The sequence below is a fragment of the Marmota marmota genome, unplaced genomic scaffold, assembly GCF_001458135.2.
Source record: "Marmota marmota marmota unplaced genomic scaffold, marMar, whole genome shotgun sequence".
Lineage (NCBI taxonomy): Eukaryota > Metazoa > Chordata > Mammalia > Rodentia > Sciuridae > Marmota > Marmota marmota.
In genome coordinates, this window is record NW_025999929.1 from 2,142,267 (window position 1) to 2,166,475 (window position 24,209).

The 24,209-nt window shown below is 37.2% G+C and overlaps 1 protein-coding gene and 1 pseudogene across 1 annotated transcript in view; one reads left to right on the top strand and one right to left on the bottom strand.

Moving 5' to 3' along the window:
- The window catches only part of Gmds (GDP-mannose 4,6-dehydratase), a 624,102-nt gene that overhangs the window by 560,902 nt on the left and 38,991 nt on the right, over window positions 1-24,209 (bottom strand). The gene's annotated exons all lie outside the window — the stretch shown is intronic.
- On the top strand, window positions 15,528-17,408 carry LOC107159546 (annotated as a pseudogene).

A 24,209-nucleotide genomic window follows, 5' to 3' on the forward strand; every position in this document is an offset into this window, starting at 1 on the left:
ACCTGCCTCCCTAGCACCTTTCCCATCACTGTTATTACTCCTTATGATCCTGGCTTCTTTCTGTTCCTTGAACACACTAACCAGGTTTTCTACTGCCTTGATGCCTTGGCACTTTCATTTGTTCTGCCTTAAAAAGTTTTTCTCCAATGTCAAATCTCATCTTCAGAGGTGTCCCTGACCCAGCTACCATCCATTTCATTCCCAGCATGTTACTCAATAGCACAGTGCCTCTTCAACTAGCTGTGACAAAGGACCCTTTTTATTTATTTTTAATTATTTTTTTTTGCATTTTCAATCTATCATAGAACTATTATTTTATAAAAACTATAGGAAAAATAATTTTCTTTTAAAATGATATTTTTGGGGTACCAGGGATTGAACTCAGAAGCAATCAACCACTGAGCTACACCCCCAGCCCCATTTTGTATTTTACTTAGAGACAGAGTCTCCCTGAGTTGCTTAACACCTTGCCATTGCTGAGGCTGGCTTTGAACTCACGATCCTCCTGCCTCAGCCTCCCAAGCTGCTGAAAAATATGAAAAATACAAGCCCAAAATGTAAATGATCAGCATCAATGGTCAAAAAATTTCTCTATCACATGACAATAAGAGTCTCTCACTTCTGTGTTTGTCAGTGCCAACCACTATGAAGTAGTGCAACTACCAGATCACACTATTACACTGCTCCAGTTTGCCACCTAGAGTATTCCCTTTAGAGCATTTGCATACTCTATAATTATCATTGGTTTATATATTGATCTACACCAGACCCTGTTTTGGGCACTGGAGCTTCATAATGAATAAAATAGACAAACTATGGATATGATTCAGCACAGAACTTCTTAAGTTCATGTATACCATCATTTGTTCCTCAAAAGTATTGCAACATTTCACTGTACATTCTTTATATAATAGTATAATATTTTGATGAAATAATCCTTTCTAAATCAATGTCCATATCCAGATACCAACCTTAAGAATTCAACAATGTGAAAGAATTAAACATCTTCACCCAATGCCTATAGTCAATAATGATATCACAATAGCCACAACTAATTTTCCACAACTAACCAGCCAAGTTGTATACTAAGTCTGTTCTGCTGGTTTTATCCAATCCAGTGTGCAAGTTCCCTCAACTACATCCCAATCAATAGTTTAAAAATGCTCAGAATTTCTTCTAAGGTATAATCAATACTCAGCTTTGCCAACCCAGGGCCAAGATGATGTTATACCTATTAAGTACATATCCCAAATTTCCTTGGGCCTCATTAGCTGTCATTAAAAATGATGTTCCCATTCAAAACACATTGGTCCCCACATATATATATGCCAGGTCTTGGACCATAGCCAAAGTATCTAGGACATGCTGACATTCCTTCCACTCCCATTCATCCAGCTCACCACCTCCCCAAAACTCTATATTGTTATTATTCCCACTTTACAAACAGTGATGTCTACTAATTATTTTAAAAAATTAATATTTGTTAGAATTTTATTCTATTAAATATAGTGTTATATTCTTACCAGTGAGTCCATCTTGGTCAGGTTTTAAGTCACCAAAGCTGCCAGGTGGATCTAATGAAGCCAAAATGACATTAGGAACCAATGAACTTTGCCAGATAAAAACTAAGTATGTATACTGGAAATGCAAAAGGACAGTAGGGAAATGAAAGCTGCTCATTTTCAAAATGGTTTAATGCTTTAATACGCATGTTATTAGAATACTGCTTGCATAGAGATTCAAAAATCACTAAAGATATTTGTGTTTTTTCAATCAAGAAGCAGGCCTATCCCTTATAAACAGCAAAAGTGCCAATGAATGGAATCTGACATAAGACTACCTATTCAATTTATCCAATTCCCAAAATAAGGCCAAGGGCATTATTAAGGGATTTCCATTAAAACTCTAAAATATCTGAAGCAACCTGGGGGGAGAGGAAATCTTTAACAAGCCCTACAGTTACTTCTATATAAACAATGTGCTAGTTAGTCTTCCCATTATAAATTAAACATGGTAGAAAGAACTTCATCTCTAAATTTGGTATCCCTTCCAGCTGACTTCAAGGATTTGCTCTAATACACACCGAAGACCATTGTTTAGCTTTGTTTTTAATTTAAAGGAAAACTCCATTCTGTCAAACAAGGACTAAAAACCACACAACCACCTACATAGTTTGACTTGTAGATCTGACTGAGCAAGACGAGGGACTGAAATTACTGAGTGGGTATATACTAAAACTCTCTCATTGACATTTATAGCCAAATGGGAAGCTAAAAGACTCTTTATCTGGGTGTTTGCCACCTTTCATTAATAAGTGTATGTATGTGTATACACATACACACACACACACACACACACACAAACACACACATATATATATATATTCATATATATAATTATATATGTGATCAATTTGATACTTTCAACTAAGAGTGAAGTCTATCAGTAAATATTAGTAATACTGTATGTTTAAAAACAAATGCTTTAAACACTTTGCCAGATCATTAAAACATCTTAAGCAACTGCTGTTCTCTAGGCAATCATACTTTGTTTTCTTCTATATCATTTCTGCTTATAGCCTTTACAATGACATCACTGGAACCAGAAATACTCATCATTCATGAACCAAGGTCACAAAAGAAATAAATAAACAAGTTTATTTCAGCTGGTCCTTTCTGCAGCAGGGGAGAAAAAAGGAACCTTCAGTCAACTAGTGAAGTATCCCTGTCTCCAGTCAATGAGGGGCCTCTCCATATCTTCAGATTTTGCTTCATCTCCACCTTAGTGGTCTAGAAGGAAGTCATGGTGACTAGCAACACCTGTGACATGGTTGGGGCATGAATTCTATTCTTTTGTTTGACAATCATTCATAGTTCTGTGGATTTGATTTACCTGTGACCCCGTTAGTCATGGTCACAAGCTTAAATCTCATCCAAGTAGGCTAAGCTGCTCCTTGGAGAGGTACCAACCTGTTAAACAAAATATAAAATAGGAAAAGCACAAAATGTGCGTCATGGTGCTCTGTGTAGAAAATACTTGTATCATGAGAGATACCATGCTTGCTATGCAAGGTTTCATTTAATAAGCCATGAGATCCTATCCTAAGAGGGTGGTACCATCACAATGTCCGTTTCCAGAAGACAATGCTTAGGTTTCCAATGAATAAAGTATTGCCTAGGATACCAGGTCAAACAAGTAAAACTTAAACCCTGAGTTGTGATTCTTATCTGCCTTTATTTTTAGTAGCCCATATAAAATAATGCCCACATTCGAAGGGAATGAACAATGGTTTTCAAGCTGACGTTGTTTTATTCAAAGGGATCATTATTAATAAGAGTTCTCAATAAAGTCAATTACTGAAGAACAGAAAACTAGATGCAAACTAGCACTCTCATTTCAGAATCACTATTTCATTCTTGCCTCTAAGGCTCCAGAAATCAAAACCCAGAATAAATTTGCCCAAGAATGCAGAAAAGTAAAAGCAGTCTCCTTGAAAAGCTTTCGGCTTATGATAGAAATGATTAGAACCAGTATGATCAGTCAACAAATACATGAAAAAAATGTTCAACATCTCTAGCAATTAGGGAAATTCAAGTCAAAACTACACTGAGATTTCATCTCACTCCAGTCAGAATGGCAATAAATGTTGGTGAGGATGTGGGGGAAAAGTTATACTCATATATTGCTGGTGGGACTGCAAATTGGTGCAACCACTCTGGAAAGCAGTATTGTGATTCCTCAGAAAACTTGGAATAAAACCACCATTTGACTCAGCTATCCCACTCCTCAGCATATACCTAAAGGACTTAAAATCAGCATACTATCATCATGAAGCCACCTCAATGTTTATAACAGCTCAATTCACAATAGTTAAGCCATGGAACCAACCTAAGTGACTTTCAAAAGATGAGTAGATAAAGAAAATATGGCATATGTACACAAAGGAATATTACTCGGACTTAAAGAGGAATGAAATTATGGCATTTGCAGGTAAATGGATGGAACTGGCAATTATCATGCTATGTGAAATAAGCCAATCCTAAAACTCCAAAGGCTGAATGTTCTGATATGTGGATACTAACATACAAAGGGGACGGGGGTAGAAGTTCACTGGATTAGACAAAGGGGACTGAAGGAAAGGGAGCATGGATGGGAAAGAGATGACTATGTTGAGAACTCTGTCTTTCCTAAGACAGTGAAATGAATCTGACAAAGCTTTCTTATGTTCATATATGAATACATGACCAGTGTTAACTCCACCTCATATACAAACACAAGAATGGGAACTTTTACTCTATGTATGTATAATATGGCAAAATATACTCTACTGGCATGTATACTAAAAAGAACAAATAAAAAATTTTAAAAAGAAAAATAAATAATAGAAGAGTTGATTCCCTACCCACTCCAGGTGTTTCTCTCTTTGGGCTGACAGCATTCTTGGATGCAAAAGCTCCCTTTCCAAAGAAGGAGGCCTTAAAATGTGTGAGTAACAGGAGTGACAAAGGCTCCTGCACCAGAGACAACTAAAGTAGAGAACTGATTATTCTACCTGAATGTTCAGAATTCTCTCCTCAGACACAGTCCAATCTAGCTAATTCATCAATGATCAAACAAATCATTTTAGTCTTTTTATTTAACCTCCTGCTTCCAAATCCAAAGGTAATTTAAAGTTTCCTATAAAAATAATATTGAGAACTCTTTTTTAATCTCACTGGTTGCCTCATCTGAGATATCTAAAACTACTCTATGCTAGTCACATAAGCAACCTCCCCTTGAGACCAAAAAAAAAAAAAAAAAAAAAGTGCTGAGGCAGGAAAAAGTAGTTAACATTTTAACTCTTATTCTTTGCAGCAACTGAATATTTTCCAGGAAATTTTAATGCTAAAGAATAGAGGAACTCTAGATAGGGCAGAGGGCTTGGAGGGGAAGGGAATGGGGCATGGGGTTATAAATGATGGTGGAATGTGATGGACATTATTATCCAAAGTGCATGTATGAAGACACAAATTGGTGTGAATATACTTTGTATATAATCAGAGATATGAAAAATTGTTCTGTATATGTGTAGTAAGAATTGTAATGCATTCCGCTGTCATATATAAATTTTAAAAAAAGAATAAAACAGTTATTGCTTTATCACAAGTGCTTCTGGAATATGAAGATGATAAGTCCTAATTCTCAAGGAGTTTAACATCTAATTATATTGTTTTATTCAAAGGGATCATTATTAAAAGAGTTCTCAACATAGTCAATTACTAAAGAGCAGAAAACTAAATCTAATCATCTAATCATAAGGATACATCACTACTCAATTAACTGCAACCTGTGGTAGAAGACTGAGAGGTGGCCAAGTGTACATCTGAACATGAATTAGAGCTGCATTAGAAGGAATGGTAAGAGAGAAACAGGCAAAGCTTAACTGGGAGAATCCCACACAGAGATGCAACAACATGGGCACTGGAGAAAGCTGAAGCAGGGTAAGAGTTCAGTCTATTGTCCATTACTACCAAAGCTTGCAATACATAGAAAAGACAGAACTGGGATGATGGTGTGGTAGGGTCAGACTGCTGGGTTAGAGAATTTAACTCACAATACCAGTCTGAGCTCTATCAAAATAAATCTCACAATTATATGAACTGATTGGGGAAGACTAAATCCAGTAATATCAATAAGCCTGAAAAAGCCAAGAGGAGTTAATGAAAATAACAGAAAGGAAGAGACAGTGTACGTGAGAAAAATACAGAAACAGAACATGGTGATTTGTCTGAGAGAGAAAAAGAGGCAGAAAGACATTCAAAGGACATTCAAAAGACATTCTTGGGGCCAGAACTAGGAGTGTAGTAAGGGAAGAGGATGGTCAGGGATATAGAGTTTCAGTTTACCTGTTTTTATCATTTTACTTTGAGATTCAGGGAGAGCATCCAGGTAGACATCAAATGGACAACCAGAAAGGCAATGAAACCTTATATTTTTGAGCATTAATTTTCTAATCCATAATGGTGATTCCCAAATCCATATGATTATCAGAATCAACTGGGAAACCTGATCAAAGCACAGACCCCCCTCAAGCCCCAACCTAAGAAATCCTGACTAAGTAGATCTGGGACAGAGCCCAGGAATACATAGACTTAGAAGCCAAGAGTGGGAGCCACTGCTCTTTGGCACTCTGCTCACTTTGCAGTTCATAATCTCCTCCCTTTACAGTCTGAATATACTTTCAGAGCATATTCACTTTGATGGCATTTGCAGAATGAGAAACTATACCTCTCTGGAGGATTGGAAACATACTTTCACATCTGAAAATAATTACTTCTCAGTCTGTATTCCACTGGTTATGGGGAATGGCTTTGATATTCTACTATATAACTGATGGCTGAGGTCTGCAAGTACCAACTACTACAACACAGAGATCAATTCTGCTGAAGCTTTTTGTGGCCAAGACAACACAACCACTAGGACTGATGACAATGTGCATTCAGAAATTGCTTTGTTTTAAATGATAGAGCTCAGTGAGTTTGTGAGATAACTGTGTAATCAAATATGAACCTTTTATGTATGTCAATAACTTCATCACATATTTCAATGGATTTCTGGCTCCAAGTCCTCCTACAACTCTATCTCCTTTTCCACCTCACAGAGGTGATGGCATAAAGCTCAGGAAGGCAACGGAAAAGATGCAATCTGCAACTTTTATTAAAAGCACAATATTTTATGTCTGAAGAAAATTTCCGAAGATTGGGGGAAAAGAGTAAGTGTGAAATATAAAACTATGGGAATTTTGTGTTTTATGTTTATAATTGAGCAATGATAGTTTAGTATTAGAATACCCTTAACCCCATCTATTCATTGTCTGTTTTTCTCTCTTTTTTTATTTTTTTTTAAATAAATGACAGCGGAATGCATTACAATTCTTATTACACATATACAGCACAACACACTAGCTACATATGACACTGCTCTCTCTTTACACGGAATTTCTCATTTAATTTTTGGTTATCCTATCATGTGGGTAATTTCATGATCCCCACTTCTAGCAATCAAGTTTCTGCTCAAAGCTTAAAGGCTTTGTCAAAGAGCAGAACTACAATTCCCACCCCGTGCTTCCTGTGGGCAGCATGCTCTTAGCCAGAACTCCAAGGGATGGCCGAGATACAGGACAGGATGTAAAGAGAGCTGGGAAACAGGTCACCTTTGCAATGACTCAAAAATGATTTTTTTTCCCTGAATCCCACATGTGGCCAAATCACCTTGCACTCCCTGAGGTGGCCCCTGTGTTTTTTCATCAGACACAAGACTCATCTCTTGGGGAAGGAAACAAGTGCCGCTCGCCTTCTACTCTCCAACATCCAACACAACTGGTCTCAAGAAAAGTTCTTAATGGTGACATTGAATGAGCACAGCTGAATAATTTGTGAGAACCTAACCAATGACTCTCACAGTCCCCATTCTCAGAGCCTAAGGAGGGTTTGGGGAGTTTGGGGACGCATCTGGGTTATCAGGATCACTGGGGCTGCTAGTGGAATAACTTCAGCACATATTTGGATTTCTGGCTCCAAGTCCTCCCACAACTCTATCTCCTTTTCCACTGTGTGGGTGGAGATCAGGAAAGCTACAGGTCCCATGATGGAGTTCTTTTTGAGTTCCAAACTTCTAAATTCACAATAATCTCTGAAACAACATACTAAAACTCACTGAAAAGAACTTTAAAACAAGAAGAAATGGCATTAAAATATTTGCAATGAAGAAATAAGAAAAAATATGGGGAAATATATTTCATTATCCTTAAAGAACAAGGTCGATTCCTCATGGAATATATTTTATTTATTTATTTATTTATTGCAGTGCTGAAAATCAATGCATGCTTGATGTGCTAGACAAGAGCTCTACCACTGAGCTACACTCCTAGCCTAAACATATTTTAAAGAAACCAACACACCCATATTTAGTTTAAACCCAAGAAACAAACATTACAGCTAAAAGTACTATAACATTAAATTGCATGTTTAAGCATTTTCTACCAATTTTACATCTTTTTGCGGGGAGGTGGGTACTGGGGAACTGAACTTGGAGGTCCTTTACCACTGCTCCACATCCCCAGTCCTTATTATTTTTTGAGTCAGGGTCTCATTAAACTGTTTAGAACCTTGCTTAGTTGCTAAGGCTGGTCTCAAATTTGCAATCCTCCTGTCTAGCTTCCCAAGTCACTGGGATCACAGGTATATACCACCATGCCCAGCTAATTCCTTCATAAACCAACATGTTTCACATCTCTAATCTCTTTATCATTATAACAAAAAAGATTCCATTTTTATACCAAGCCACACACAAGTAAAAGGTAACTAGGATTAGAAAGTGGGATACACTTATCCTAATTACAGAGGAGAGAGGGAAATCCAAACAGCTGTACCTACAAAGTTCACCTCAGTATAAGTTCTTTAAAATCACATGAATTTCCTTGACAAAAATTAAGACCTTAACAAAGATCCATTGTTTAGAATTCTTGGTTACCACTTGGCTAACTACACATAATGGGGGAAATTAGCATAGTCAAGTAAACATATATCAAGAATTTCAGACACAGTCACTGTTTCCGCCAAGTATACAGTAGCAAGGTTCAATAAATGCTATTCCATTAGCCACAATCATTCCTGTGGAATTATCAGCCTTTACTTTGCTAAAAAGAAAAACATTATTTTTAATAATATCAATAAAGACTTTGGTTTTCCTTCCGGTGGTAATTATACTTACATAGAAATAACAAGAGTAAATAAAATCAAGATAATTTTAAAACATGCTTTTTAAAAACATCTTATTTTTGGTCCAGCAATATTTTGAACTAGAATTAATACAAAAAAAATTGATTCAAATTTCAATTTCTTTTCCTTTTTTCTTCTAACAGAAGTGATAATGTCTTTATCTGAAAATTCTGCAGCAAAAAGACATTAAATTTCTAAATAAGTATTTATTTTCCATTATGCATTAAGCGTGTCAGGGAAAAAATGTCTAAGTCTTGGGGTTCTACGATTGAAAGACAAAAAAGTATGAGAACAAAAATTACAATGCTGTATCTTGGTCAGCTAATGGGAACAGGGGTGATTCACCTGAACTTCACTGCAAACATATTCTAAAACAAAGTAAATACTCTGGCATTTTAGTCTTTTTCATGTAAGTTTGTATTAAGCTATAAAGCAATTTCCTTTTCATGGAATAAAATAAAAAGGGTTTTAAATTATTTCAGGGGAATAGTAGGTCCATATAAATTACATGTTGATTTCTACTGATTATGCATCTTCTCTATTTTCTAAACAATAGAGATATAAAAATAAGAATAAACCAGGTTGACAATTAGGCATCTATTAATTTATTTGCAACTGTAGGAAGTATATGTCAAAATAAATACATAAATATTAAGTAAAATATACAACATTCCAAGATGACAATTGTCAAAAAAAGAAATAATGTCCAAGCTTTTTATACTACTCTAAGAAAAGCAGTGTCCAAAAACTTAAATGTTATTCAGTGGTGATTAAGAACAATCAACCTTCTACTTAGCATTTACTCAAAAATTGTATGAAAAAAATAAATTCTTACAATGACATATACTAAATGGTCTCTCTGAGGTACACAGCAATGGCAAAACTCAAGTGTAATTAAGGACTAAAAAAATGCAGCTGTTATATACTTGAGCCATCTGGTGGTTTATTTCCCTCACTGCACCGATAAACACCTTATGCTAAGCACCCAACCTTGTACTGGATTCAACCTTGTATTGGACTCAGTGTCAAGAACAGGAGGAATTTACATTTACCAAAATATAGTTAACAGTGTAGGTCACAAGGCACAAATCACTCAAGAGCACTTTAAAAACTACACAGTTTCTAAGTATGGAAGGCACACCTCAAAATCTACCATAGCTGGTCTTCAGAGCTGTTTTTTATGTTTTTCAACAATATTTGACACCTACACTAAACAGTGAATCCAAAATAAATAAAAAGAAACAGTAGATCAAACCTTCAGCTTGCCCATGGTTTACCTACCGCTTGCCCAGTTCTGGGCAGTTCAGGACACAGCAAATTTAACTTCTAAAGGGTGTTGCCTTAACTGTCAACAAGGTGGTAATATGTAGTTAGAGACATCAGTTTGAAAACAGGCACACTTTGTCACTAAGAGGAAAGGTGCAGAACACGAACCTTTTTGACCTTCTGATATAAAATTATGATCCCCAGTGCAGCTGAGGGCACACATTTTGTAGTCTCAACTACTTGGGAGTCTGAGACAGATGAACTGCTTGAACCCAGGAGTTTAAGACCAGCTTGGGCAACACAGAGAGACCCCATCTTAAATAAATAGATAGATAACTAAATAAATAGTATGTTCCCCAAAAGAATTCCCAAGAGGAATAAAGGAATCCTGGGGTGACCAAAGTTTTATGAAAACTTTATTTTCAAACTTACTAACCTAAGAACTAGGGTGCATTAGACAAGAAGCATAACAATTCTAATGATAATGGTAATGATGATTACATAAAACTTGATTCTAAATGCATACTTGCAAAAAAGCCAGGAACAAGTTAAGCCTTTTAACTAGTAAATGGGTTGGGGAGGTGAACCTTGGAGTCCAGCAGCAGTCCACACCCTCTCTAGAAGAGGAAACTTCCTCTCTCTTAATCTCTTCCATTAAGAACCAATAAACTCTGCATTAAAGAAATGGGATTAGCAAACTCAAACATCCATTGTAATGACTGCTCCCATCACTGCATGTACTGGGAGGTGTACCAGGCATGGATGCCAGAGGCTCCTCTCCACCCTCATGTGAAAGCACTCCATGTTACTGACTCATCCCAGAGATTCGAGGCCACACAGCTCACCAAGTGGAAACACTGAGCGGAAAGGAGGATTCAAAGGATGTCTCTATTCATCTTCTGGCCCAGGTTCTTGGTGGAGGGTAGATGCTATTAAAAGACTAGTTTCCTCAGGAAGGTAGATGGTTTTAGGGAAAAGACCATTTGGCTAGAAGGAGGAAGCTTTGTTGCCAGCTGTTCCTGCAGCTCCGCTCCCTGTGTGGTCTCAAGTAAGCTGCTAAACCTGACCACGTCAAGGGCCAGGTCTATAAAAATGATGACATTTCCCATAAAAAGGCCTGCCTGGCTCTATGCTATTTGCCTTCACAGGGTAGCACTATGGCTAGAGAAGCACTGGCTTTGGAGCTTTGCCATGAACAAATCAAAAAGTGAGACATAGTCTTGACATTTTTCCTAGTGAATTTGGTCCCATTTCCTTGAAACACTCCAACAAGACAGCATGGCTTTAGTTTGTCACACTTTCTAATTCAAGGGGCTCTATGACACAGCTAGTGTTGTGAGAAAAAATGGGAGATTTGTCACAAGGGCCTTAGCACAGTATAAGTGACAAAGGATGACTCCCCTCATAGAGGCCATCCTTCTCTCAGAGGGCCACTGTACAGGCCATGAGGCAGATCCTACCATCAGTCTCATTTCTTGAAGAAGCTGTGATTGAGAAACAACCCGAGTATCAGTAAAAGATGACACACATCAGAATAGGAAGGCCTGGGTTTTAAATTGCAGCTGTGTTATTTACCATCAGGTAGATGCTGTGCAAAGTAACCTTTCTGATCATTCTCATCCCTATCTGTAACATGGAAATAATACACATCACTCTAAAATCTCACCATGAGTGAATGATAAGAAGGTGTGTGGAATTCACTACATTAAGCAGCCACTGGAGGCAAATGCCAAGACCAGGGCTGGCCAGTGACAGAAGTAACAGGAATGCAGAACTTGCATCAGGAGCTAAATGGTTAATTTCCTGTCCATGAAGAGAGATCTGGATATATATATACTTATGGACACTCAGGTAAGCATATACAAATATATGTGATTCTGAAGAAAAGACTGTCTTGTTAACAGATGTATCATGTACCATCACTGTCTAAAAGCAGGAAAAATATACCTGTTAGAAAATGAAACAGACCTAAAATATTGAGAGGCTTGAGGACCTTGCTATAAACTAACATACTTTGTGCTCTCTCCAATGACACCACTTTCACTCTATTATTTTTTATTCTAAAACATAAAATCATACTAGGATTCTCCATTCACATTCTAGACCTCACTGGATTAGAAACAAAAAACAAAACAAAATCAATAAATAAAAGCAGAATTGCAGATAAGAACTGAGTAAGGAAACTTGCATTTTACTGCTATAAAGTACTTCACAAAAAATTATGGTTATGTGAAGCTGGAAAATATTAGAACTGCTATAACTTCTACACCACATGAGACTCTTCAAGATCAAGAAAAACTAAGCATTTTAAACTTTATGGTATCTGGAATAGAAAGGGTAGAGATTATGGATCCTAAGCCACTGGAATTATACTACCTCATATACCAGGTGTCTCAGGCCCATCTCTAAGATCACTCTTGGTTAGAATGGAAAGGGCAGGAAAGGGACAATTTACAAAGTCAGTATTTCAGGCTTGAAAATGGCTTTGCTTTACCTACAAGGATCCTTACACCAAGAGTTTGCCATTTCTACCCTAGAGAGAGAATACAATATCCTTATTCATAAAGTTGAATCTCTAATGTCTAACCAGCTACTCATTTCCCTACCCTATAATATTTGAAAATGCAATTTCCTACTTCATAAAAAAGATGTTATAATCCAACAATGTTCATTTCTTATAGGTTATAATGGTAAAAATATTCAGACTAATTCACTCTGTGTTTTTAACTTTCACATCCACAGCACATGCTGTTGTTTATTCAATAATTGAGATTTTCCTAAAAACCATTTAATGAAAGATTCTAGTTTTATGAATGGCAATAAAAATTAAGTATTATACTAAAAACTCTGTTAGACCTTAACAGGAACCCAAAATAAATTTACTCTCTGACACAACAACTCCCAGGCAGCCAGGATCTTTATAAAATGTAAATCAGATGTTGCTCCATTGGCTTCTCATTTCAACTGAAATAAAAAGTGAACTTGATACTGCAGTCTATAAACTCCACAATCATTCCTCTGCTTACTTTCTGCACTTCAAATGGTTCCACTCTCTCTTTCTACTCTCCCCATTCACTGGTCCTCACCTGTGTGTATATGCAGCCACTTAAGCCCTCTTGTCCTAGAGTGCAGGCCACTCACCACCTTTTCCACTGCCTCAGACACCTCCTCTATGCTGCTGGCTCCTTCTCTCCACTTTCAGCTCCTATAATACCTCCTCAAAAAGCCTTCTTATCAGCAACACTGGCCCCAAACCAATTCAAACTCTATTCATAAAATTATTTTTTCATGGTGTTTGTCATTTATTGAAATAATTTTCATTTATTTCAATCTTCTTCATTCCAATATAAACACTTTAACAGCAGGATTTTTATTTGTTTGTTAACCACTTTTTAGCAGTATCTAGACATAGCACCCAGTAAAGAGCAGATACAAGAAATACTTGTCAAAAAAATAAGTTAAGTATATAGTTGGAGAACTAAGGATTTGCAAAGGGTAAAGGATAAAAATACCAAGCCATAGAGTAAATGCTATTCCAGACCACAGCAGATTAGAAATGTTAAGGGATTCTGTGTGATACGTATGGACATTGTCATCTAGAAACCTTAGCCCAGGTTCGATAACTCTAGATTACATTCACTCATTTATTATGCAAATTTTATTGCATATCTACTGTGTGTCATATACTATTTTAGGCATTAGATATTCTAGCAGTAAACACTTCAAAGTCTCTCCAATTAGGAAGTTTACACTCCACATGAAAGAGATGAACAAGAAACACAAACCAAGTGCTAAAAAGTGCTATGGAGAAAACTAAGGCAGGGTTTAAAAAAAAAAAAAAAATGGGGAGGGAGAAGACTAAAATCCTAAGAGCAAACTGAGAAGATGATATCTTAGCAGAGACTTGAGGGGAGAAAGTTCTGCAGCGGACACCTGCATAGAATGATCTGGGCAGTGCAAAGGCCCTGAGCCAAAAAGAAAGCTTGATGTATTCAAAGAATGGTTAGGGGATCAGTGGAGCTGAGGCCAGCCAATGAAAGAGGAAGACAGTGAGGACAATGACATGGCAGGAGCAACAGGCTCTAAGAAGGACTTGGCTTTTCCTGGGTAAGATGAGATGCCACTATACAGTCTCCGGAAGAAAATCAAATGACCTGGTTTAACACTTAAAAAGTCACTCTGGTCATTCCATTGAAGAGGTAAGGGTAGGGTCAAGAAGGCCAGTTAGGAATCCCTGCAGTAGAAGGAAGGGTTTTACTATGCACCAAGGGCAAGGGGCATCTACAACTGATATTAATCACTAGAAGGCTTTGTTTTTTTTTTTTTCTTATGAGTTAGTAAAGTAAAAATAACTAAGTAAGGGCTGGGTTGTGACTCAGTGATAGAGTGCTCACCTAGCCGGGTGAGGCACTAAGTTCAATCCTCAGCACCACATAAAAATAAATAAATAAAAATAAAGGCATTGTGTTCAGCTACAACTAAAAATATTTTTTAAAATAAGTAAAATATTAGTAAAAATAACTAAGATATTCAGGAGTCTAACATCTAAATAAACAGACTATGCAATCTGTGTCCTGTTGCAATCAACAACAAACATTCTTAGATATTCAATGTAAACACTTAAGAAAACTGAGTGCTAATTAATATCTAAGTTGACTTCAAAATAAAGAACACTACCAACATAAAAAGAAACATTTCAAATTGGTGAGTAAATTCATCAAAAGATAAAACAACCTTTCTTTCAGGGGGATTGCACATAATGGCAGATGTTCAAATACGTCAAGCAAAAAATGATGCATGGACTTAGTGGCATCCAGGTTTTCCTTGGTGGTGGCCCTGGTCCCAGCATGGTGGGGCTGGAGGCCATCCTAGGTAGGTTTATCTCGGTACTCCCATGGAGGCTGCAGCTTTCAGCTGGCTTGGGCAAGGTCGCTGGTCCTTCCTTTGAGGCAATGCCAAAAGGGTTGACTTAAGGGGCTGACTTGAGGGCCAACCTGTGGGTCTTGGGTCCAGGAATAGCTCCTCAGGGTTGACTTTCTTTTAGGCATGTTCATTACGGCTCTCCTAGTAATCCGCAGTGAGGAAGTCCACCTCGAATCAGATTGCCATTCAAGCCCACGGAAATCTGGCTCTTTGGCCTCATTGGTGGCGCATGTGCAATAATTTTTTTCGAGTAGTTTTGTCTTGGCTGGAACTACTCTGCCAGTAAAGTTTAAAACTTTAAATGGGAATAAAGGGTAGTATATACAAGGAAATGAGACTGAATAAGTCATCCCTGGTTTAAAGAGACACCATATTAAACTTACTTATGTGAAGACTGCATCCCCCTGCCTTCAGTACCAGCAGTTTCTCTGTTCTGGGATCACTGTGATACATAGGGGCTTCTTAAGTGACAAACTAAATGAGCCTAGGGCATGGAAAAATATGATTTCTACATTGGTTTGAAAAGGCTCCATGAGAACAGGTCAAAGTGGCCATGCATATCTTAAAGAATGGCTGTGGTGGGCTGGACTACCAATGCGAGCAGGTGAGGTGGCCACCTTCATTGGGTTTGCCTTTGTACCAGCCATGCTAGTGATTCCACTGGGAGTTCTCAGCATTGTCATAAGTGCCATTCTTTCTTCATACTTTCTAAATGAAAGACTTGATCTTCATTGGAAAATCAGATGTTTACTAAAAATTTTAGAATCTACAGTTGCAGTCATCCATGCTCCAAAGGAAGAGGAGATTGAGACCTTAAATGAAATGTCAGAAAAGTTGGGTGATCCAGGTTTTGTGGTATTTGCAACACTTGTGGCATTGTGTCCTTGATATTAATCTTTGCAGTGGGACCTCGCCACAAATATTCTTGTGTACATAACAATCTGCTTGATGATTGGAGTGATTTTAGTCTCCTATGTGAAGGGCTCGGGCATCACCATCAAACTGTTGGCTGGAAAGCCTGTGCTGTGGCATCCCCTGGCCTGGATTCTGCTGCTGAGCCTCATCCTTTGTGTGAGCTCACAGATAAATTACCTAAACCGGGCCCTGGACATATTCAACTCTTCCATCATAACGCCAACATGTTACGTTTTCTTTACAACTTGTTCAGCAATTCTTCTTAAGGAGTGGCAAGATATGACTGCTGATGATATCACTGGCTTCTTCCCAATCATTGTGGGGATATTCTTGTTGCATGAGTTTAAAGACATCAGATGTCAGCTCTAGTGTAACAAGTGTGCTTGTATCTTTTGAAAAGATGATAAAGCAATGAATGATAATCTCTCTACTATGTATAAAATTCTTAAAAATAATGAAAAAAGCTTATCCTGTGGAAATGAACAACTCACTGAGAATATCTCCCGGAGAAATGGAAATCTGATAGCTTTTTAAGAAAGATGTGATTTAAAAGTTAATCTATAATTATGTTATAAAGTTATTTTGAATAACAAAATCTGTCTGAAAAAGCATTGTCCTCAAATAATGTTCTCTAAAGAGAATCTTTTTTAAGTTTTCACTAATGTGGACCAAGAAGTTACTTTTCCTTATATATAAACAATGTATAAGAAAATTCACTCACTAAAATGGCCTCAGTACATGGCCAATTTCTATTAACATTGTATTATTGTAGAGGTATTTTACATTTTGATTCTTTCTTCAAAATCTAAATGCACCAATGACAAGTTTTAAGTCTATAAGAATGCTTTATTTCTTCATTGGTGATGAAAGTCCGAAATGTACATTTATCATTCCCACTCCCATCAATCCCTGATCATGCAAGGCTTTTTGGATTATAAACAAGAACTATTCCAATACATTATCCTCTGATTTACCTTATTTTATTTATAAAAAAATAAAATGAAGCATGGATTCATGGAATAGATTCATGTATCCAGGAGGGAGTAGGGACAGCTCCTCAGTGTCTCCCAGAGACACCCTTGAGTTTGCCAGTCAGTATAGCCTACATTCAACAAGAACTCCAAACACAGAAGAACCTAGAGCCACAGGCTCTCTTATATTCCAACCTGGGGAGATGCCCCTTCAGGGCTTGAGTCCACTATCATAAAAAAATTCCATCAGACTCCACAGTTCTGTAATCCTGCATTCTATGCCTTAAGCTTGACCTCAGGCCAGCAGCAGACTGGGCCATGGCCCACCACAACATATTGAATTAAAGCTGGGCAAATTCTTAACTGAGTGAACAGAATAGCAACCACCTGAAATCTTAAAAATTAAGTTTTATATGATATTGTCATTTTTATGAATCTAAAATTGTTGGATATGGTAAGTTCATATGGTTTAACCTTTTATATGTTATAAAGAATAAAATATAAATCAACTCAGTGGTAATTTCATTTTTAAAAAAAAAAATTAGGATTATTTTTATTTATTTTTTTTAAAGAGAGAGAGAGAGCAGAGAGAGAGAGAAAGAGAGAGAGAGAGAGAATTTTAATATTTATTTTTTAGTTATCGCGGATACAACATCTTTGTTTTGTATGTGGTGCTGAGGATCGAACCCAGGCCGCACGCATGCCAGGCAAGCACGCTACCGCTTGAGCCACATCCCCAGCCCAAAGTAGGATTATTTTTAAAGCAGTTTTAGGTTCACAGCAAAATTCAGCAAGAGATAGAAATTTCCTATATCTTCCCCATCCCCACACATGAACTTGCCTACCCTGTTTTCAACATTAATTTAATTTTAACTGAATTTAATTTTAACTATAAACAAGTATTCTGCCTAACTTTTTGTGTGACAATTTAGCAATCCTGACCTCACATAACTATTCCGAGGAGATGTCCACGCTTTATTTACATTACCCCTGCATGAGAACCAATCTTTTTCCATGTGTCCTTTAACCACTCAACTCACTCTATTCAATATGGTAACAATACTAATATGGGACTAGAACAACACAAAAGATAGTTAAGTATTTTAAGAATAGAAGATAAAATTTTTTAAAACCCTATTAACTAAACTTTATGGAAAGTAGTTTTAGGGGAACAATCTTTAGAAGTAGTAATATTTGTTTGTACTCAGTGTCTATAACAGGGTACTTTCCAATGATATCACAGTCTGCCCTAATTATCATTATAAGTAGATATAACAACCTTATAATAAATAATTACATTATAAATGAGAGTTGCTCTCTGTTGGATGGCTTTGGGTGACTTAAATGTGTATTTAGCACTGTCATACAATACTATTGCCAAGTTCTCAGCCTTTAACTCTTACTCTCTTCTCAATAGATAACAATTTTCTCTGACATCACTGTGCTTAAATGTTTAGTTACAACTCAAACATCTGCACAACTATCAATTCTCTCTGTTTACCCTACTCTGGGAGGAGGGGAATGGATTGAACTGATGGAAACCAGGTGAGCCAGGAAAAGTCATGGCAGCTACATTCTTAAGAGTCTAGACTTGTGTCCTATATATCCTAACACAGGAAGGGAAGAGCTACTGAATCTGACATAGCACCAAGTTTATTGTAGTTTACCTGATCAGAGTACACTGTTTCTGCTCTGAAATCCCTCCTCCTCTAATAATGATTATCTGTGCCCTTGTTTCCAGAACATAGTAGACAGAAAGGCTGGAGCCCAGGCAGAAGCAAATAAGGTCTCCAAATGGTGAACATGGTGGGGGTGAAGCAATTCTGGCCTCTTATATTTGACAAGGTCTGCAGAAAGTCACCTTGAGTCAAGTAATTTGGCGCCTGGATGGGGGCTGTGCACCCCCTTTACCATCAGTATTCTGTTCTACTTTCATTTGAAAGGTTTCTAAGAACATTTCTTGGTGTGTCTTGAATGGTTCATACTTGTTAACTTTATAGGAATGTGTGTTCATAGGAAGCCTGTTAATCAAATTGCCAACATAAATTACTTTTCCTCATTTTTGAAGGCTTGTCCAATTAATAAAAGGCTGATGCTTAGGTACTGGAGTTATTTTAGGCCACTGGGGGGGAGGGGGAGGGGAAGTTACCATTTATTGATTCAACATAGTTTTTCCTGTCACATTGAAGACATTTATTCAATTTTGAAATGAAAAGTGATGGTAAAATTGGAAAAGAATATGTAAGAAAAGAAATTCATGAAAAACAATTCCACAATTTAAAAATAATACTGCCTTCCCTGTCAGGCTTTGCTGCCAGCTGTTATTTAAACTTTGCCTAGTACAAGTCGGCAGCTCAGAGTCCTGTATTAGCAGGAAACCAGGGCATTTATGATTGAGTTCCTGTTATTGACTTATTCTTAGACAAAATGCCAAGTTTCTTTAGACATAGTACAGTAGGCCCACTGTGAAAGTCCAGTGTGAATACTGTTGTGACATTTAGTCCACGATTTTTGTTTTATGTGTGAAGATTTTTTTAAATGATTTTTAAAAGAATATATTCTGTAATGATTTGAAGAAAGTGATTAACTTTAAAATGAACTGTTTTCAAGATAGCTTCTAACTTGTATATCACATAACTATAAGTGGTTTAGGTTGGTCCCAACAGTCTTGCCATGTTTTCCTGATAACGGGATATATTTCAAGAGAAAATCCTGTGCTAATGTAGAGGCTTAAGGACTAGTGGGGAAAACACCTTCACAATAACATAAGGAAAAAAAAATTTACATGATCATATACCTTCTTAAAAAGGTAAATGCTTTGGTAACAATAAAAATTATCATTAAGATAAAATTATTCAGGATCAACATATACCTGCATTTAACCTTTTCTTAAAGGGCAGGGAAGGGGAGAGGTATAATTTCCCTTGAGGTTATCCTCAGCAACTTGACTTTCAAAACTTCCTTAAATTGAGTGACTTACATTCCTGGTTTTTGCTTATTTGTGGTGCTAAGAATCAAACCCAGGGCCTTCCATACTAGGTGAGCTCTCTACTACTGAGCTGAGTTCCAAGTCCCGGTGACTTAAGGAAATTTATTTGAGACAGTTACAAAACTCGTAACCTAGATTGTCTCTGTTTACATAGGCTTGTTCTTCAGAGAATTTTCTCTAAGCACTAAGATACTTCATGTATTAAGTTCCCATCACCAGAGCTGTGAACACCCCAAACAGAGGTCAGTTTCCTGGCCATCTTTATGTTGGTCTTTCTGCAGGTAAAGGTAATATCAGTATCAAGAAGTACCCTTGCTCTCCTCTGTGGGTCCCTTACCTCCCCCCAAATCTTGGTCGGTGCTATCTCATCTCTCTGCTACTGTAATGGATCAATAAAATAAAAATTACTTACAACTGCTGCTTCCTGCATATATTCCTATATTTATTTATTTTTCCTTTTAGCTGTAATGGGAATTGAACCCAGGACCTCACACATGCTAGGCAAGTACTCTACTATGGAGCTGCCTCCCCAGCCCTTATTCCTTATGTTTAAATGACATCCTTTATTCATTCAACAAATCTCCATCAAGTATTACTTATATGCTAAGTGCTATTTTAGGTATCTCGGTTCAGTAATAGGAGACAAAAGTCTCCATTTAAAGAGCTTAGTTTCTGGAGGAATGTCATCTAATACAGAAGCCACTAGACACCTGTGGCTTCTCAAATTAAAATTAATTCAAATTAAAAATTTGGTTATTCCATCAAATCAGTCACATTTCAAGTGTTTAATAATACATGTAGCTGGCACCTGCTATTTTAGGCACGGAACAGAACATTCTCATCATCACTAAAGTTTCATTGGACAGAACTACCCTAGTAGACAGGTCACCTTTACCACTGATGGTTTTGGATCAGGTGAGAAAACTAGGATCACCATATAATCTCTCCTATTGCCAAAAGGCAATACTTAGCTGGCTCTACAACTGAACTATAGCATTCTTTTCTTAGCCTTGCTTGTTGTTGGGAGGGCCAGCTATAAAAAGTCACCTATAAAAGTTACTACAGGAGCTAAAGATATGCTATTTGCTTCCGTAACAAAAAATTAATCAACAGTATTTTGACAAAAAACTTTATTTAATATTCAAGAAAAAAAATGTTTTTTTGTGGGGGGGGGGGGGTTGCTAAGGATTAAATTTAAGGTCTCACAAATGCTAATAAGCCCTCAACTACTGAGCTATACCCCAGATCCTTAAAACTTTTTTTAAAATATTTATTTTTTAGTTGTAGTTGGACACAATACTTTATTTTATTTATTTATTTTTATGTGGTTCTAAGGATTGAACCCAGGGCCTTGCACATGCCAGACTGGAACACTCTACCACTGAGCTACAACCCTAGCCCCCTTAAAACTTTTTGTGTAAAGTTTTACAAAGGAAAATTTTAATGACTCACATTTATTGAGCATTTACTATAATAATTTAATATACTTTTATTATTTAATTCTCCCAGCAATTCCCAAATGGGATGTTAATATCACCATTTTACAAATGAAGAAGTTGATGATACAGCATAACTGGCTACAGCCACTCAGAGAATAAATGGTAGAGCTGAAGCAATCAACTCACAGTTGTCTGGTGGTTGGTTTTAAATACTATCATTATTCTTCCTCTTCTTAAATCACTATTAGTTGCATCTGAAACTCCCTCAATGAAAAGTTCATCTCATCAAGGCCAATCCTTTAGCTAGCTCCATATATTCTGTCTCCAAAATGTATGACAGATCTGACCTCTTCTTGCCATGTCCTCTAATCCAAGTTACCAAAAATTATTCTAGTAGCATCCTGTCTGCATCCCTTCTTTCACGGTTGTCCTCAATAGTCTATCACCCACACAGCAGCCACATGTGTTTGTTAAATCATAAAGAAGATCACAATTCTCTTCTAAGTTAATACCTTCCATTTGTCTCCAATTCCAATTAATGTAACACCCAAGTTAACTTATAGAGTTCTTTTTTTTTCATATTATTTTTTTTATTGGTTGTTCAAAACATTACAAAGCTCTTGACATATCATATTTCATACATTTGATTCAAGTGGGTTTTGAACTCCCAATTTTACCCCAAATACAGATTGCAGAATCACATCGGTTACACATCCACATTTTTACATAATGCCCTATTAGTAACTGTTGTATTCTGCTACCTTTCCTATCCTCTACTATCTCCCCTCCCCTCCCATCTTCTCTCTCTACCCCATCTACTTTAATTCATTTCTCTCCTTGTTTATTTTCCCATTCCCCTCACAACCTCTTATATGTAATTTTGTATAACCATGCGGGTCTCCATCCATTACCATGCAATTTCCCTTTTCTCTCCCTTTCCCTCCCACCTCATGTATCTGTTTAATGTTAATCTTTTCTTCCTGCTCTTCCTCCCTGACACCGTCTTAGCACACAGAAACCTAACCAAGCTATTTCTTCTGCTAGTGCCTCTACAACTACTGTTCTCAACAACTACCATCTGTCCCCCCTGCAGTGCTACACAGCAGACTTCTTTTCATTGTTCAGTGTAATTCTTCAGATGTTGATCTGTTTGCTTATTTGTGAGTTTGTTTCATGGGTTTTTATGTGTGAGAGAGGTTTTTGATAATGATATCAATTTCTTTAAAAGATTCACATGTTCTTTTTCATCATGAGTCAGTCTGAGCAGGCTTTAAGCAAAAATATGTTCATTTTTTCATTACAATAGTGGCAACAGTACAGAGAATATAAAAAGCACAGATATCCAAATCTGAAATCAATTTTCCAATTCAAGCAAAGCATTGCTTCCTTTGATACTGCATGGCTCTTGGGTTCTTACCCTGAATGGCTACAGCTGACTGACAAATTTCAGTAATACCTCTGGGAGGCACTAGGAGGCACTGAGGAGCTGTTCCTACTCCCTGAAAGGTATACTTTTCTCCTATGTGAATTTATGCATATTCTGATGTACTCATTTGTCTGTTCAGTGGTACATAACAGAAGACAATGTGAATAGAGTTAGAGTGGTCATTTTCAATAACTTCAATCCCAACATGCTCACTGTCACCTGGCCAACCTCATATGCATACACCATTTTGTTTGGCAAGATGTAGAAGGTCATATCACAGTGGTTCTGTGTGTGTGTGTGTGTGTGTGCGTACGTACTGGGGGTGGAACCAAGGGCCTCACACTCTACAATGAGTTTCAGCCCCAGTCCCACAGCAATGGGTCTTAAACTTTGGCCTGCAACCAAGTTGCTCATTTAAACACAGATTGTTGGGCTCTATCCAACCCCCATCCTCTCAAGAGTTCTGATTTAGTAGGTCTGGGGAAGATTACCAAAAAAGTTCCATGCTGATGCCATTGCTGCTGATCTGGGAAGTACATTTTGAGAACCACTGTTTTAAAGTATTTTGAAGTATATTCATTTAGGAAATATAGGTGGTGCTCCTTAATCTGAGGACGTCCTTACCTGAAATCTGGAATGACTCCACTAGACCACCAGGGACATACAAGGATAGGCACATTTAAAAATCACACTTGCAAAAGTCTGCTTAGTGATGGCATCTACAATCATGCTGCAGGGTTAGAGATGGCCATGAAAACACAGGTATACTAAGCAGCCTACCAGTGGGCTGTTCAGGACTGTTGACCACTGGGCCAACAATAATCAGCAACCCAAGTTGCTTCTATCCACAAGGCTCCTTCATCCCAGGTAGCAATAAAGAGGAAGGTAAAGGAAAAGGTGCCAAGTCCCCCAACTTCCTTTAAGCAGATTTTCCAAAAGTCTCATGAAACACTTCCTCTTATATTTACTGTGTAGAACTCAGTCATAGTAACTACTAAAGAGGTTGGAAAATGTCATCTTTTAACTAAGCTATGAGCCAGCTCCAAATAATACAGGGACTCTATTTGTAAGGAAGAGAAGAATGGTATGCAACTAACTGGTTGTCAATGCCACAATGAGAACAAAATACTCAGTTTATGATGAATGATAAGGTTTAGAGTTGTAATTAAACTTACAAAACTTGTATCAGATTTGAATTGTCCCATGGCTTGTTTTCATCCTTCCTGAACCATTTTGTTTCTAGCATCTACTAGATGGCTCAATAAATATTTGTTGAAAGAGTATTTGTACTTGTTTGAATACTACCCCAAGGATCAATTAACATATCATCATTATGTAAAAATAAAAGTAGGCCTCACATTAAGCTTCCTCCTTGCCCCCTGAAGATCACAGTGCTGCCCATTTAGAGGTACTCCTGGTAAGACTGCAGCTGAACATTTCATCTTAAGGATGAAGGGGGTTACATAGATAAATTCCTAGCCTAGTTCTCTAACATAGGCTCTCCAGAACCAGGAAGTTAAG